This window comes from Cervus elaphus, chromosome X (assembly GCF_910594005.1).
Source record: "Cervus elaphus chromosome X, mCerEla1.1, whole genome shotgun sequence".
Taxonomy (NCBI): Eukaryota; Metazoa; Chordata; class Mammalia; order Artiodactyla; family Cervidae; genus Cervus; species Cervus elaphus.
Genome location: NC_057848.1, coordinates 131,785,350 through 131,801,211, shown reverse-complemented (window position 1 = coordinate 131,801,211; position 15,862 = coordinate 131,785,350).

Sequence of the window (15,862 nt, the reverse complement as noted above, 5' to 3'; positions counted from 1 at the left end):
CATAAAGCAAAAACAATATTGTAACAAATTCAATAAAGACTAAAAATGGTCCACATCAAAAAAAAAAAAAGAGAGAGAGAGAGAGATGGAGAACTAGGATAAAGCCCCAGAACGCACCTACATTGAGTGAGATTGAAAAGTACAGAAAGGTAAGAGGAAAATCAGGATATTGGGCCATCACCAGAAAAACAAATAACAAGTTTTGTTTTCTTGTTTTTTAGTTATAGAAAGTTGTTGCCTCAAAGTAGAGAAAGGAAACTATGGCATTAGACCTCTGCTCCTCCAATTTAGAATTAACTAGAGAGTATTACTAAGCAACTAACACACACACAGAGTGTTAAAATGCTGTTGCCCAGGCCTCACTCACATTAACCAAAACAGACTCTTTAGGGGTGAAAATTTGGGTATTTGATATCTTTAAATGCCCTTCTTTCTTCCTCAAAAAATTAAACATTGGACTACCATATGATCCAGCAACACCACTCTTGGGTATTTATCCAAAGGAAATAAAAACAGGATTTCAAAGAGATATGTGTACCCTCGTCGTCACTGTCAGATTATTCACAATAGCCTAGATATGGAAGCAACTTAAGTGTCTATCAACAGATGAATGGATAAAGAAGATGTGATATGTGTGTGCACGTGTGTGTGTGTGTGTTTATCTGTGTGTATACACAATGGAATACTACTCAGCTGTGAGGAAGAAAGAAATTTTGCCATTTGGGACAACATGGATGAAATGTGAGGACATTATGCTAGATGAAATAAGTCTGATATAGAAAGACAAATAGTGTATGGTCTCATGTATATGCGGAATCTAAAAAAACTAAATTCTTAGAGAGTAGAATAGTGGTTATCAGGAGCTATGTATTTGGGGAAATAAGAAGATATTGGTCAAACATCACAAACTTCCAGTTATAAAATAAATAAGTTCTGGGGATCTAATGTACAGCATGGTGATTATAGTCATCAGTTCAGTCACTCAGTCGTGTCCAACTCTTTGTGACCCTATGGACCACAGCATGCCAAGCCTCCCTGTCCATCACCAACTCCCGGAGTTTACTCAAACCCATGTCCATCAAGTTGCTGATGCCATCCAACCATCTCATCCTCTATCGTCCCCTTCTCCTCCTCCCCTCAATCTTTCCCAGCATCAGGGTCTTTTCAAATGAGTCAGCTCTTCGCATCAGGTGGCCAAAGTATCGGAGTTTCACCTTCAACATCAGTCCTTCCAATGAACACCCAGGACTGCTTTCCTTTAGGATGGACTGGTTGGATCTCCTTGCAGTCCAAGGGACTCTCATCAGTCTTCTCCAACACCACAGTTCAAAAGCATCAATTCTTCAGCGCTCAGCTTTCTTTGCAGTCCAACTCTCACATCCATACATGACTACTGGAAAAACCATAGCCTTGACTAGATGGACCTTTGTTGACAAAGTAATGTCTCTGCTTTTTAATGTGCTGTCTAGGTTGGTCATAACTTTCCTTCCAAGGAGTAAGCATCTTTTAATTTCATGGCTGCAGTCACCATCTGCAGTGATTTTGGAGCCCCCAAAAATAAAATCTGACAGTGTTTCCACTGTTTCCCCATCTATTTGCCATGAAGTGATGGGACCAGATGTACATAAATACATAAATAAAGCTCCCCTTACAACATCAAAGGCACAATTCATTAAATAATTGAGCTGGACTTCATTAAAATGAAAACTTCTGCTCCACAACAATGTTAAGAGAATGAAAAAGAAAAAAAAAGCCATGGACTGAGAGAAAAATATTTGCAAAAAAACACATCAGATAAAGGACTATTACCTAGAATACACAAAGAAATCTTAAACTTAACAATAAGAAAACAATCTAATTAAAAAATGGGCAAAAGACCTGAACAGATACCTAATCAAAGAAGATACACAGATGGAGAATAAATATATGAAAAGATTCTCCATGTTATATGTCATTGGGAAAACGGAAGTTAAAACAGTAATAAGATACCACTACATGTCTATTAGAATAGACACAATCCAGAAACTGACACCAATAAATATTGGTGAGAGTAATAGAAACTGATTTATGATGAGTGGGAATGCAAAATAGTAAAGCCACCTTGGAAGACGGTTTGGCAGTTTCTTACAAAACTAAACATACTCTAACCATATGATCCAGCAATCGTGATCCTTGTTGTTTACCCAAAGGAGTTGAAAACTTATGCCCATGCAGATATTCATAACAGCTTTATTCATAATTGCCAAAACTTGCAATGAACCAAGATGTCCTTCAGTAGGTGAATAGATAAACTGTGGTGCATCCAAACAATGGAATATTATTCAGTGCTATCAAAAAGAAATGAGCTATCAAGCCATGAAAAGACATGGAGGAAACTTAAATGTGAATTTTTAAATAATTTTTATGTCAATTATATCTCAACAGAGCTGGATTTTTTAAAATGCATCTAACTAAGTGAAAGAAGTCAAACTGAAAAGGTTATATACTGTATGATTCCAACTAAATTATATTCTTGAAAAGGCAAAACTACTGGGGACAGTAAAAGATAAGCAGTTTCCAGGGGTTGAGGAGGGGAAGGGATGAATAGATGGAGTACAGATATTATAATGATAGATACGTGTCATTATACATTCATCTAAATCCATAGAATGTACAACTCCAGAGGTGAACCCTAATATACACTATAGACTTTGAGTGATGATGATGTGCAAGCTGGTTCATCAGTTGCAACTTATGTACCCTGCAGTGCTGAATGTTGATGTTGGGGGAGGCTACGCATGTGCAGGGACAGGGGAATATGCAGACTCTATACTTCCCACTCAATTTTGCTGTGAACTTAAACTGCTCTAAAAAATAAATTGTGAAAAAAAATATGGCAGGCTCCCTTCTCTCTGCAAAAATATTACCCAATTAGAGGAGACAGCCTCAGGGAAGAAAAAAATTCCCCAGGCAATTCTAAAGCACAGTTAGAGTCAAGAACCAGTCTTTAACCATTATAAAAGTACCCAGTCAATCAACTCAATAAACAATTTTATAATGTAAATTCAAGCTAATGAACCTCTAGACATGTGCTAATTGTAGTGAATAATCTTTTTTGGCATCCTTTCCACCATTTTATGAGCATCTTCAAAGAGTTGAGAGGACATCTTTTCCTCACAACATACTGTACATTTCATCAAAGGCATAACTCAGTACAATCTTTGGTTTATAAAAAGATGACAAAAGAAAGACTCTCAACTCTAAATCTAAGCACCTTTTGAACTTTATAAAAATCATTTAAAGAGCGACATAGTCAGTGTAATAGAAAAACTAAGATCTTTATCTAGCCCCTTTTAAAATAATACATCTTACTGTCCATGAGTTACTCCATAAGGATAATGAAAAATTATTTTATACTTCAAATTAAAAATGCAAGGATTCAAAACAGTCCAAAAAGCATTTGAGAAAAGAAAGGACTTATATTTAAGGAGGAAACAAATCCTCTAACAAAATGTAGTGTCTTAATTCATTATGGTTCTAAAATTAGTCTTTCTTTAGTTTGGTGAGGAATAGGTCTACTAAAATCATCAGTACTCTGCCAAATCGCTGAGGGGGTGGGAGCTCCTTGCTAGAAGTAAGGATCTCAATGTCCATTTTAATTCAAAGATCTTATTCCTCACCCCATAGAACTCAATAGTATTTAACCCGAGTGAGCAAGCAACTCTTCCTTAAAATTCTTCCTTCTCTTTGTCTTCATCATGTTATAGCAGGGATCCCCAGCCTCTGGGCTCTAATGCCTGATGATCTGAGGTGGAGCTGATGTAATAATAATAGAAATAGAGTGCACAATAAGCGAAATGTGCTTAAATCATCCTGAAACCATTCCCCCACCCCAGTTTTCATTGTCTTCCATGAAATCAGTCCCTAGTGCCAAAACCACTGGGGATTGCTTGTATAGGAACCATTCCTATCCTGGCATCCTTTCCTTCATGGCCTCAATTCTTTTCTCCACAAACCCACCAGAGTGATTATCTAGTTCATGGCTCAAATGTTACCTCCAGATCCATTTCAGTTCTCAGTCTACTTTCTGAACTTCAAAACAAGAACTGCCACTTATTCCCAAGGACTCACCATTTAAATAATTCATTGGCACCTCTCACTGGGCCACCAAGTCTGATTGATTATTGGCTCCTTTCATGCTACTCCAGTATTTTGCATCCTTAAATCAGGTGTACCACAGTTGCCCCAGCCTGAAAAATCTTACTAATTCTGTAATTCAGGAAAAGTTGTTAACTTCTTACAACCTCAGTTACTTCATCTGTTTTATGGGTAAAGAAAAATAACCTAAGAGGCTCAGTGTGAAGGTTATTTGAGACATTGCTTTAAATTTAGAAGATTATTGCTCTGTGTCGTTGTTAGATGAGGGCTTGCTGGAGAACACCTAAGGAAACAGTGAACTCAGTCTCAAGCTATAAACAGGGCCAAGGTCTTTGACTCCCATATTATGATGCCTATAAAACTACTGGCTGGCTAGGAGGTAATAACGTTCTCCATAGTGAAGCAGAATGGTTTCAGTCATATTTGAACTTCAATTTCTTATATTCTAGCTATAAAATAATAGAGTCTACTGTCAAATCCTATTTTCTCAAAATCTTGAATTTCACAGGACTGAAAAATATTCCCTCCATTTAGTTTCAAAGTGTGAAATTCATTTACAAATGAAGGATTTTGGAGGTGGGAGAGGGGTTCAGGATGGTGGGACACATGTACATTCTTGGATGATTCATGTCAATGTATGGCAAAAAGCACCACAATAATGTAAAGTAATTAGCCTCCAATTAAAATAAATAAAAAATTAAAAAAGAAAAAGAATGAAGGGTTTGAAGGGAGGTGGGAGAGAGGTTCAAGAGGGAGGGATCATAGATATACCTATGGCTGATTAATGTCGGTATTTGGCAGAAATCAACACAATATTGTAAAGTAATTATCCTTCAATTAAAAATAAATTTAAAAATTAAAAGTAAATAACAAACAGCCTAAAATAAATTAATGAAAAAAATAAGGGAGTTTTCATTAACTTCACATGTCTCAGAGATTATAGACAAACTACAGTCGCTAGTAGCTCAACAAATTCATATTAGGTCAGTTTTAATCCTACCTGAGGTCAATTTCACACAAAAAGAATTATTGTAAGAGTTTATACTGACAGCTTGTAATTAATGTATGCTTTTGAAAGGATGAATAGTCATGGACTCTACCCTCAAAGAAAGATTATATTTTTTGATCTTCCCCCACACAGCAAAAAAGAAAAAAAGATACCACTCATCATATTTGACATTTAGTTATCTTTCCCAGAAGAATCTTCTCACATATTGAAGAGTTTGTCTTCTTCAAATTTATGATTTTTTTTAATTAAAACTTAATTTAAAAAACATATTTTGTAGTTTGAGTAAAGAAATAAATAACAGGCTTAGAGGCATTCTGTAGTTAGTCTATGCGATGAATAAAAGCAGCTTTATTTTATCTATTTACTTATTCAATCTGTATTTATTAAACACTTACTAAGCCTAGACATTTCCAGATGTACAAACTGGATTTAGAAAAGGCAGAGGAACCAGAGATCAAATTGCCAACATCTGCTGGATCATAGAAAAGGCAAGGGAATTCCAAAAAAAAAGTCTACTTCTGCTTCATTGACTAAACTAAAGCCTTTGACTCTGTGGATCACAACAAAATGTGGAAAATTCTTAAAGAAATGGGAATACCACACCACCTTATCGTCTCCTGAGAAATCTGTGTGTAGGACAAGAAGCAACAGTTAGAATTGGACTGTTAGAATGGAACAATGGACTGGTTCAAAAGTGGGAAAGGAGTATGACAAGGCTGTATATTGTCACCCTGCTTATTTAACTTACATGCAGAGTACATCATGTGAAATGCTGGGCTGGATGACTCACAGGCTAGAGTCAAGTTTACCAGGAGAAATATGAACAACCTTAGATATGCAGATGATACCGCCCTAATGTCAGAAAGTGAAGAACTAAAGAGTCTCTTGATGAAGGTGAAAGAGAAGAGTGAAAAAGCTGGTTTAAAACTCAACATTCAGGAACTCCCTGGTGGTCCAGTGGCTAAGACTCTGCCCTCCTGATATAGGGGGCCTGGGTTCAATCCCTGGTCAGGGAACTAGATCCCACATGCCACAACTAAGATTCTATGCAGTCAAATAAATAAAAATAAATGTTTTAAAAAAAAAAAAAAAACTCAACATTCAAAAAATGAAGATCATGGCATCTGGTCCCATAAATTCATGGCAAATAGATGGAGAAAAATGGAAACAGTGACAGATTTTCTTTTTTTGGGCTCCAAAATCACTGCGGATGGTGACTGCATCCATGAAATTAAAAGACTCTCATTCCTTGGAAGAAAAGCTATGACAAACCTAGACACCATCTTAAAAAGCAGAGACATCACTTTGCTGACAAAGGTCTATATAGTCAAAGCAATGGCTTTTCCAGTAGTCATGTACAGGCATGAAAGTTGTACCATAAAGAAGGCTGAGCACCAAAAAAATGATGCTTTTGAGCTGTGGTGCTGGAGAAGACTCTTGAGAATCCCTTGGACAGCAAGGAGATGAAACCAGTCAATCCAACAGGAAATCAACCATGAATATTCATTGGAAAGACTGATGCTGAAGGCTAAAGCTGAAGCTCCAATACTTTGGCCCCCTGATATGAAGAGCACACTCATTGGAAAATATCCTGATACTGGGAAACATTGAGGGCAAGAGGAGAAGGGGGCAACAGAGGGTGAGATGGTTGGATGGCATCACTGACTCAATGGACATGAGTTTGAGCAAACTCTAGGAGACAGTAAAGGACAGGGAAGCCTGGCATGCTTCCATGGGGTCACAAAGACTTGGATGGCACTTAGTGAATGAATGGCAACCACAAAGTGTAAAAAACCCTGCCTTTCCTTGTCTAATTGATGAATAATTATATTTTCAGAAAGGTCCTCTGATTTTCCTAGGTTTATGAGAAATGATTTTCAGAACTTTTTAGTCCCACTCATTATTTTTCAAGAAATAATTTTTGAGCAGTGCCAAGCCCTGTTTTAGGCCTTGCACATAGAGTAGCAAAAAAGACCAAAAGGTCCCAGCTCTCATGAAGCTGAAAATGTATTAGGGAGACAGACAATCTCATGAAGAAATATATAATATACTTTCAGGTGATAAGTACAATGATAAAAAACAAAAAGGATAAAATGATCTAGAGTGGAGAGTGCTACTTTAGATTGGATGGTTAAGAAACATATGAAGGAGAAATTAATATTTGAACTCCAGGATATGAGTGAAGTAAAAGTAATGCAAGGGCTGGGAGAAGACCATTCCAAGTAAAGTGAACAGCCTTGGGATGAAACCAAGCTTAGCATGTTCATGATGAAGAAAGGAGGCCACTGTGGCTGGAGCAGAGTGAATAAGAGCAAGAGTAAAAGAAAATGAGATAAAGACCAAATCATGTAGCACTTTATAGCCATGACTGGGCATTTAGAGTGTATTCTAAGTGGAATGAGAGGCCACTGGAGATATTTAGAACTAGATGGTGACATGAGTTGATTCATGTTTGTCAAAGTTGACCATGGATGGGTCTTTTGTGGAAATAGAAAGTGTGGTTAGGAGGCCAATGCAGTGAAACATGGTTGAATTCTGACTATACTCTGAAAATAGAGCTCTTGTAGAACTTGATAATGGATTGGATTTATGTTCAGATATAAAAGAGGAATTAACAATGACATTTAGTTTCTTGATATGAACTAGTGATTGATTGATGCTCTCATTTAATTGAAATAGGGAAGATTAGAGGGTGAATACAGTGGATGCAGAACCAGGAGTTCTTACTTATACATAATAGAGAATCTGTTGTGCAACAAGTACAAATGAACTATTGTCAAGTAGACCAGACCTGTAGGAACATCATTTGTAGGAAAAATTTCAGGAAGACAGGACATGGGAAGCTATGTGGATTCCTTGCTGCCCCTCACATTCTGGGGTAGCTTCACCACAGATGCCAGATATGGGAGAGGGACATGATTTTGGGGATGTGGGGCTTTTAATCTGAATGGTTAGATAGGAGCACTGCAATATGTACGGCAAATGTTAACGAGTATGAAAGAGGAAATTAATAGTAACACAATAATAGTGGGAGACTTTAATACCCCACTCACAACTATGGATAGATCAACTAAACAGAAAATTAACAAGGAAACACAAACCTTAAATAACACAATGGACCAGCTAGACCTAATTGATATCTATAGGACATTTCACCCCAAAACAATCAACTTCACCTTTTTCTCAAGTGCACACGGAACCTTCTCCAGAATAGATCACATCCTGGGCCATAAATCTGGTCTTGGAAAATTCAAAAAAATTGAAATCATTCCAGTCATCTTTTCTGACCACAGTGCAGTAAGATTAGATCTCAATTACAGGAAAAAAATTGTTAAAAATTCAAACATATGGAGGCTAAATAACATGCTTCTGAATAACCAACAAATCATAGAAGAAATAAAAAAAGAAATCAAAATATGCATAGAAATGAATGAAAATGAAAACACAACAACCCAAAACCTATGGGACACTGTAAAAGCAGTGCTAAGGGGAAGGTTCATAGCATTACAGGCTTACATCAAGAAACAAGAAAAAAGCCAAATAAATAACCTAACTCTACACCTAAAGCAATTTGAGAAGGAAGAAATGAAGAACCCCAGAGTTAGCAGAAGGAAAGAAATCTTAAAAATTAGGGCAGAAATAAATGCAAAAGAAACTAAAGAGACCATAGCAAAAATCAACAAAGCTAAAAGCTGGTGTTTTGAAAAAATAAACAAAATTGACAAACCATTAGCAAGACTCATTAAGAAACAAAGAGAGAAGAACCAAATCAACAAAATTAGAAATGAAAATAAAGAGATCACAACAGACAACACTGAAATACAAAGGATCATAAGAGATTACTATCAGCAGCTCTATGCCAATAAAATGGACAACTTGGATGAAATGGACAAATCCTTAGAAAAGTATAACTTTCCAAAACTGAACCAGGAAGAAATAGAAGATCTTAACAGACCCATCACAAGCAAGGAAATCGAAACTGTAATCAGAAATCTTCCAGCAAACAAAAGCCCAGGACCAGATGGCTTCACAGCTGAATTCTACCAAAAATTTAGAGAAGAGCTAACACCTATCTTACTCAAACTCTTCCAGAAAATTGCAGAAGGTAAACTTCCAAACTCATTTTATGAAGCCACCATCACCCTAGTACCAAAACCAGACAAAGATGCCACAAAAAAAAGAAAACTACAGGCCAATATCACTGATGAACATAGATGCAAAAATCCTTAACAAAATTCTAGCAAACAGAATCCAACAACATATTAAAAAATCATACACAATGACCAAGTGGGCTTTATCCCAGGAATGCAAGGATTCTTTAATATCTGCAAATCAATCAATGTAATACACCACATTAACAAATTGAAAGATAAAAACCATATGATTATCTCAATAGATGCAGAGAAAGCCTTTGACAAAATTCAACACTCATTTATGATTAAAACTCTCCAAAAAGCAGGAATAGAAGGAACATACCTCAACATAATAAAAGTTATATATGACAAACCCATAGCAAGCATCACCCTCAATGGTGAAAAATTGAAAGCATTTCCCCTGAAATCAGGAACAAGACAAGGGTGCCCACTCTCACCACTACTATTCAACATAGTGTTGGAAGTTTTGGCCACAGCAATCAGAGCAGAAAAAGAAGTAAAAGGAATCCAGATAGGAAAAGAAGAAGTGAAACTCTCGCTGTTTGCAGATGACATGATCCTCTACATAGAAAACCCTAAAGACTCTCCCAGAAAATTACTAGAACTAATCAATGAATATAGTAAAGTTGCAGGATATAAAATTAACACACAGAAATCCCTTGCATTCCTATATACTAACAATGAAAAAACAGAGAGAGAAATTAAGGAAACAATACCATTCACCATTGCAACAAAAAGAATAAAATACTTAGGAGTATATCTACCTAAAGAAACAAAAGACCTATACATAGAAAACTATAAAACACTGATGAAAGAAATCAAAGAGGACACAAACAGATGGAGAAACATACCGTGTTCATGGATTGGAAGAATCAATATTGTCAAAATGGCTATTCTACCCAAAGCAATCTATAGATTCAATGCAATCCCTATCAAGCTACCAACGGTATTTTTCACAGAACTAGAACAAATAATTTCACAATTTGTATGGAAATACAAAAAACCTCGAATAGCCAAAGTAATCTTGAGAAAGAAGAATGGAACTGGAGGAATCAACCTGCCTGACTTCAGACTCTACTACAAAGCCACAGTCATCAAGACAGTATGGTACTGGCACAAAGACAGAAATATAGATCAATGGAACAGAATAGAAAGCCCAGAGATAAATCCACGGACCTATGGACACCTTATCTTCGACAAAGGAGGCAAGGATATACAATGGAAAAAAGACAACCTCTTTAACAAGTGGTGCTGGGAAAACTGGTCAACCACTTGTAAAAGAATGAAACTAGAACACTTTCTAACACCATACACAAAAATAAACTCAAAATGGATTAAAGATCTAAATGTAAGACCAGAAACTATAAAACTCCTAGAGGAGAACATAGGCAAAACACTCTCTGACATAAATCACAGCAAGATCCTCTATGACCCACCTCCCAGAATATTGGAAATAAAAGCAAAAATAAACAAATGGGACCTAATGAAACTTAAAAGCTTTTGCACAACAAAGGATAAAATAAGTAAGGTGAAAAGACAGCCCTCAGATTGGGAGAAAATAATAGCAAAAGAAGCAACAGACAAAGGATTAATCTCAAAAATATACAAGCAACTCCTGAAGCTCAATTCCAGAAAAATAAATGACCCAATCAAAAAATGGGCCAAAGAACTAAACAGACATTTCTCCAAGGAAGACATACAGATGGCTAACAAACACATGAAAAGATGCTCAACATCACTCATTATCAGAGAAATGCAAATCAAAACCACAACGAGGTACCATTACACGCCAGTCAGGATGGCTGCTATCCAAAAGTCTACAAGCAATAAATGCTGGAGAGGGTGTGGAGAAAAGGGAACCCTCTTACACTGTTGGTGGGAATGCAAACTAGTACAGCCACTATGGAAAACAGTGTGGAGATTTCTTAAAAAACTGGAAATAGAACTGCCATATGACCCAGCAATACCACTTCTGGGCATACACACTGAGGAAACCAGATCTGAAAGAGACACATGCACCCCAATGTTCATCGCAGCACTGTTTATAATAGCCAGGACATGGAAGCAACCGAGATGCCCATCAGCAGATGAATGGATAAGGAAGCTGTGGTACATATACACCATGGAATATTATTCAGCCATTAAAAAGAATTCATTTGAATCAGTCCTAATGAGATGGATGAAACTGGAGCCCATTATACAGAGTGAAGTAAGCCAGAAAGATAAAGACCATTACAGCATACTAACACATATATATGGAATTTAGAAAGATGGTAATGATAACCCTATATGCAAAACAGAAAAAGAGACACAGAAGTACAGAACAGACTTTTGGACTCTGTGGGAGAAGGCGAGGGTGGGATGTTTCGAAAGAACAGCATGTATATTATCTATGGTGAAACAGATCACCAGCCCAGGTGGGATGCATGAGACAAGTGCTGGGGCCTGGTGCACTGGGAAGACCCAGAGGAATCGGGTGGAGAGGGAGGTGGGAGAGGGGATCGGGATGGGGAATACATGTAACTCCATGGCTGATTCATGTCAGTGTATGACAAAACCCACTGAAATGTTGTGAAGCAATTAGCCTCCAACTAATAAAATATAAAAATAAAAAAATTTAAAAAAAGGAAAAAAAAATAAAGGATCTTGGCTGGAGTGGGGGAGGAGTTGGGAGAAGAAACTTGATATCAACTGTGGCTTTGGATGTGACATTCACTTTTATAATAAATGTTATTTTCTCTGAGTTCAAAAAAAAATTTGAATGGTTAGGGAAGAATCAGGTTCTTCCCTGATACACTGAGGGTCTGGGATGTAATAGCAATATAACACAGTGAACTGTGCTCCATCCCCATCCTGCCAGTCCCTCCTTTGGGGTGATCAGGGACCAAGATAAATCGTAATAGGATACAGCAGAAATTTGTTTCATCCCTATTTAACTTTGTATCCATCCCTCTTCTTCTGCTGTTGTGAAAGTAAGAGAAGGATCCAAGATACCTGCTGCAACTGTATGACAGAGAAAGTTAACAGCACGATTTGCCACATCAGTGCTCATGATTGGAGACGTACCAGCCTCTTTTGGGGGCATGCTGGGAGGGCTGTGGTCCAAGCCTTGTGGTTGACCAAGATTGATTGCCTTAAGCCTTAGCCTTAGCCAATTTCTTTGGAGATTTTCAGGAGGCCAATTCCTTCTCTACAGGGGATAATTCATGAACAAATTAACACTTACCTCTTCATGAAAACTTGGATTGAGTTGGTAGTAGTGGAGTGGTAAAATGTGATTGGATTCTAGAAATACTCTCAACGTAGATTTCCCAAAGAACTTGCTGGTAGATTGACGTTTCAAAGAGAAAGGAAGCAATCAAGAAGTATGTATAGGTTTTTATCCTGACCATCTGATTTAATCATGTTGTCATTGACAGAAATAAGGAAGATTGAAGGAAGGTATAGTGGGGGTGGAGGTGAAATCAAGGGTTATGATTTGGAAATGCCTCAAAACAGTCAAGTAAGGAGGTGGACAGCACCTGGAGTTCAGGGGAAAGATCTGTATGGAGGATATAAATTTTGGAGTCATTAGGATATAGGTGTCTTTTAAAGCTGTTACTGAGTCCAAGCTCATATTGCTCACCACATTACAGGCCAATAATTCAAGAGATGAGTTGTTGGGACAAGGAATAGTGACTATTCAGAAAGTCAGCAGATTGAGAAGATGGTGGACTTGTGTCCCAAATTCAGAATTCAGGTTTCTTTTGTACCAAAAGAGGAAGGAGTGTGGCTGGTTGTTGGAAACTTCTTGTTGCAGGAATCTTTTGTTCTTGCAGTTGTCCATGTAGGTGTGGTCACAATGTTCCTATAAACCTCCAACAAGACAATAGTTATTTTCTGTTTTGCAATTTTTTATTTCTATACGAATGAAAAGGTGCTATACCTTTAAAGGTCAGAGCCCCAAGAATGGGCTATCCTGTACATTTCAGATTCTAGGCAACATTCTTTTCTGAAGGTGCAGAGCCAGCACAAGCAACAGAATACAAGAGTTAGAGCTAAGGAATAGATTCGATATGGAGTCAAGTTTGTTCTCTGCTACAAAGCCATGGAACTGGTTCACTTTAGGAGCAAATATAAAAAAAAAGGGGGGACCTTACACTGGCAAACTGAATCCTGCCCAGGTTATGTTAATATTTAGAAGCCTGGAGCAGGCCTAATATCTACTTGGCCAGGCAGACTCTTGGTTGCCTACATCGAAAAAATAAAAATAAAAAAGAAGGAACATTCAAACACAATGTAATCTCAAAATAATACCTGTGATTTGCCACATAAGGCAAAACGGAGATAGATCTAAATTGTCATTTTCAAGGTAAAGGGGGAATATTTCTAAGGAGATATAAAACATAATGAACATAAAATTTGAAAAGTATGGCCTTCCCCTCACTCTGCTAAAGAGAATTACCCATCAGTTAAATATAACATTGACAATATTCCATACTTCGTTTACACTTTCAGAGACTTCAATCAAAATTATGTAATTATTCCAAAGCTTTTTGAGCAAAGTTTGTTTTTCTTTTGAATGCAACATTTTATCCTACCTTTAATAGGGCTGTATTTTACTCTCTCCTCACAAACTATAGAACTATTAAATTATAGGACACTCCTCACATGTGATATGTATATTTTCTTTTTCAAGTCTAGGTTTTAAGACCACTGTCTCAATTACAGAGCAATGATGCTTCAGATATTGTTACTCCATTGCATATCATTCCTATTTTCATTCTTACTCTGAAGAGAAATCATTAAGGAAATTTGAAAATGCCATTGACTTTTCCTCAACTTTTGGATCTGGTACCCTGAGCTAAATGGACTAGACAATCAATCATAATTAGGAATATTTAATTAGGAACCAAAAGAGTGCTGGTTGATAGGAAGGGAGCAACAAGTGTCCAATAGTAAAAATAGGGAACTGTTCTTGTCCCTCTTTGTTTTAGCTTATTTCCTTCCACCAAAATAGATTTTAAAAATTGTAATATATAGTGGGACTATATGTAACTTTGTTCTGTCTCCTGAAAATGTGTTACCATACTTTCATAATTTAAGGAATAAAAAATTAAAAAGGAAAAAAAGATGCATATGAGATTCTCAAGGTCACAGGAAATTTTCAAAATTAAGTTCACTCTCAAAAAAAACAGAAAGCTGAGTTTTTTTAAATAAAAGCAATTAAAACCGCATATTGGATTCTAATATCTGTCAGGAACTATATATGTGTGAAAATAGCCAAGAAATTTCTGGAAAAATAAACAATGAATAATAAAGGGTGCAGCAAAACATCTACCTCTCATCCAATATTTATATCTCTTCCACATTTCTCAGCCCACTTGTTGTGGATGGGACTATGTGGCTAGTTTTGGCCAATAGGTAGGAAAGGCTGGGTCAAACCATTTAATATCTTGGGCACAAACTCTTCAATTCTCTCTTCCCATGCTTCAGTGACCTAGAGACCATCTATTGAGGTTGTGGCATCACAACAGGGAAGCAGGCTATGCCACTGAATCTACAGATGGAAGACAACTGGCCTAGAATGTTGCCTGACCCATGGTGGAATCCACGTGAATGAGGAATGAGTCTTTCTTATACCAAACCACAGAGATTTGGGGGGTTCTGTTTCATCATAGCATTACTTAATATAAAAAAGAAAAAAAGAAAAGAAAGATAATCACAGGCAAAACAACATCAACAACAACAACAACCCGCCCACAATGTTGTGAGGATGACTAGGTTTTGCATTACTAATTACTAATTAGCATTACTAATACAAAAAGAAACTTTCTTCAATGAATATGACTAAACAGATTAATGAAATATTAAAAGCGTTCATAAATAGACTCATGCCTGTTTGGAAGTTTAATATGTGACAATGATGTCTTAAATCAGTGGGGAAAGATGGGTTACTGGTGCGTATCTCAGTCAACAAAATTAACCTAAAATTTAGCAGTTTAAAATGACAATAATCATTTGTTACGTCTTCTGGGTTTGGTGGGTCAGGAATTCTGACAGAACATCACAGAAAAAGTTTGTTTCCATATCATGCATGATGTCTAGGGCCTCAGCTGGACAACTCAAAGGCTGAGGGCTGGAGTACTCTGAAAGTTCATTCACTTGCATGTCTGAGGCTGATGATGCCGGCTGTGGGCCAGAGGCCTAGCTGGGTCTCTCAGCTGGAACACCCACATGAGGCCCCTTGCAAAACCTAGACATCCTCACAACATAGTGGGACGGTTGTTGTTGTTGTTGTTGTTTGCCTGTGATTATCTTTCTTTTCTTTTTTTTAATTATGAAAGTATGATAACATGTTTACAGGAGACTTAGAAAATACAGAACAAAATTACATGCAGGTCTACTGTATATTACAAGTATTTTTTAAGTAGATAAATTAAGGTTTTTAGTTGGAATTTCAATATCAAGCTTTCAAAAATTAATAGAATGACTGAACAGAAAGGTAGAAGGATACGGTAGACCTGAAATGAGCCAATTTAACATAATTAAGATTTATAGAAAATTTTCATACTATAACAGG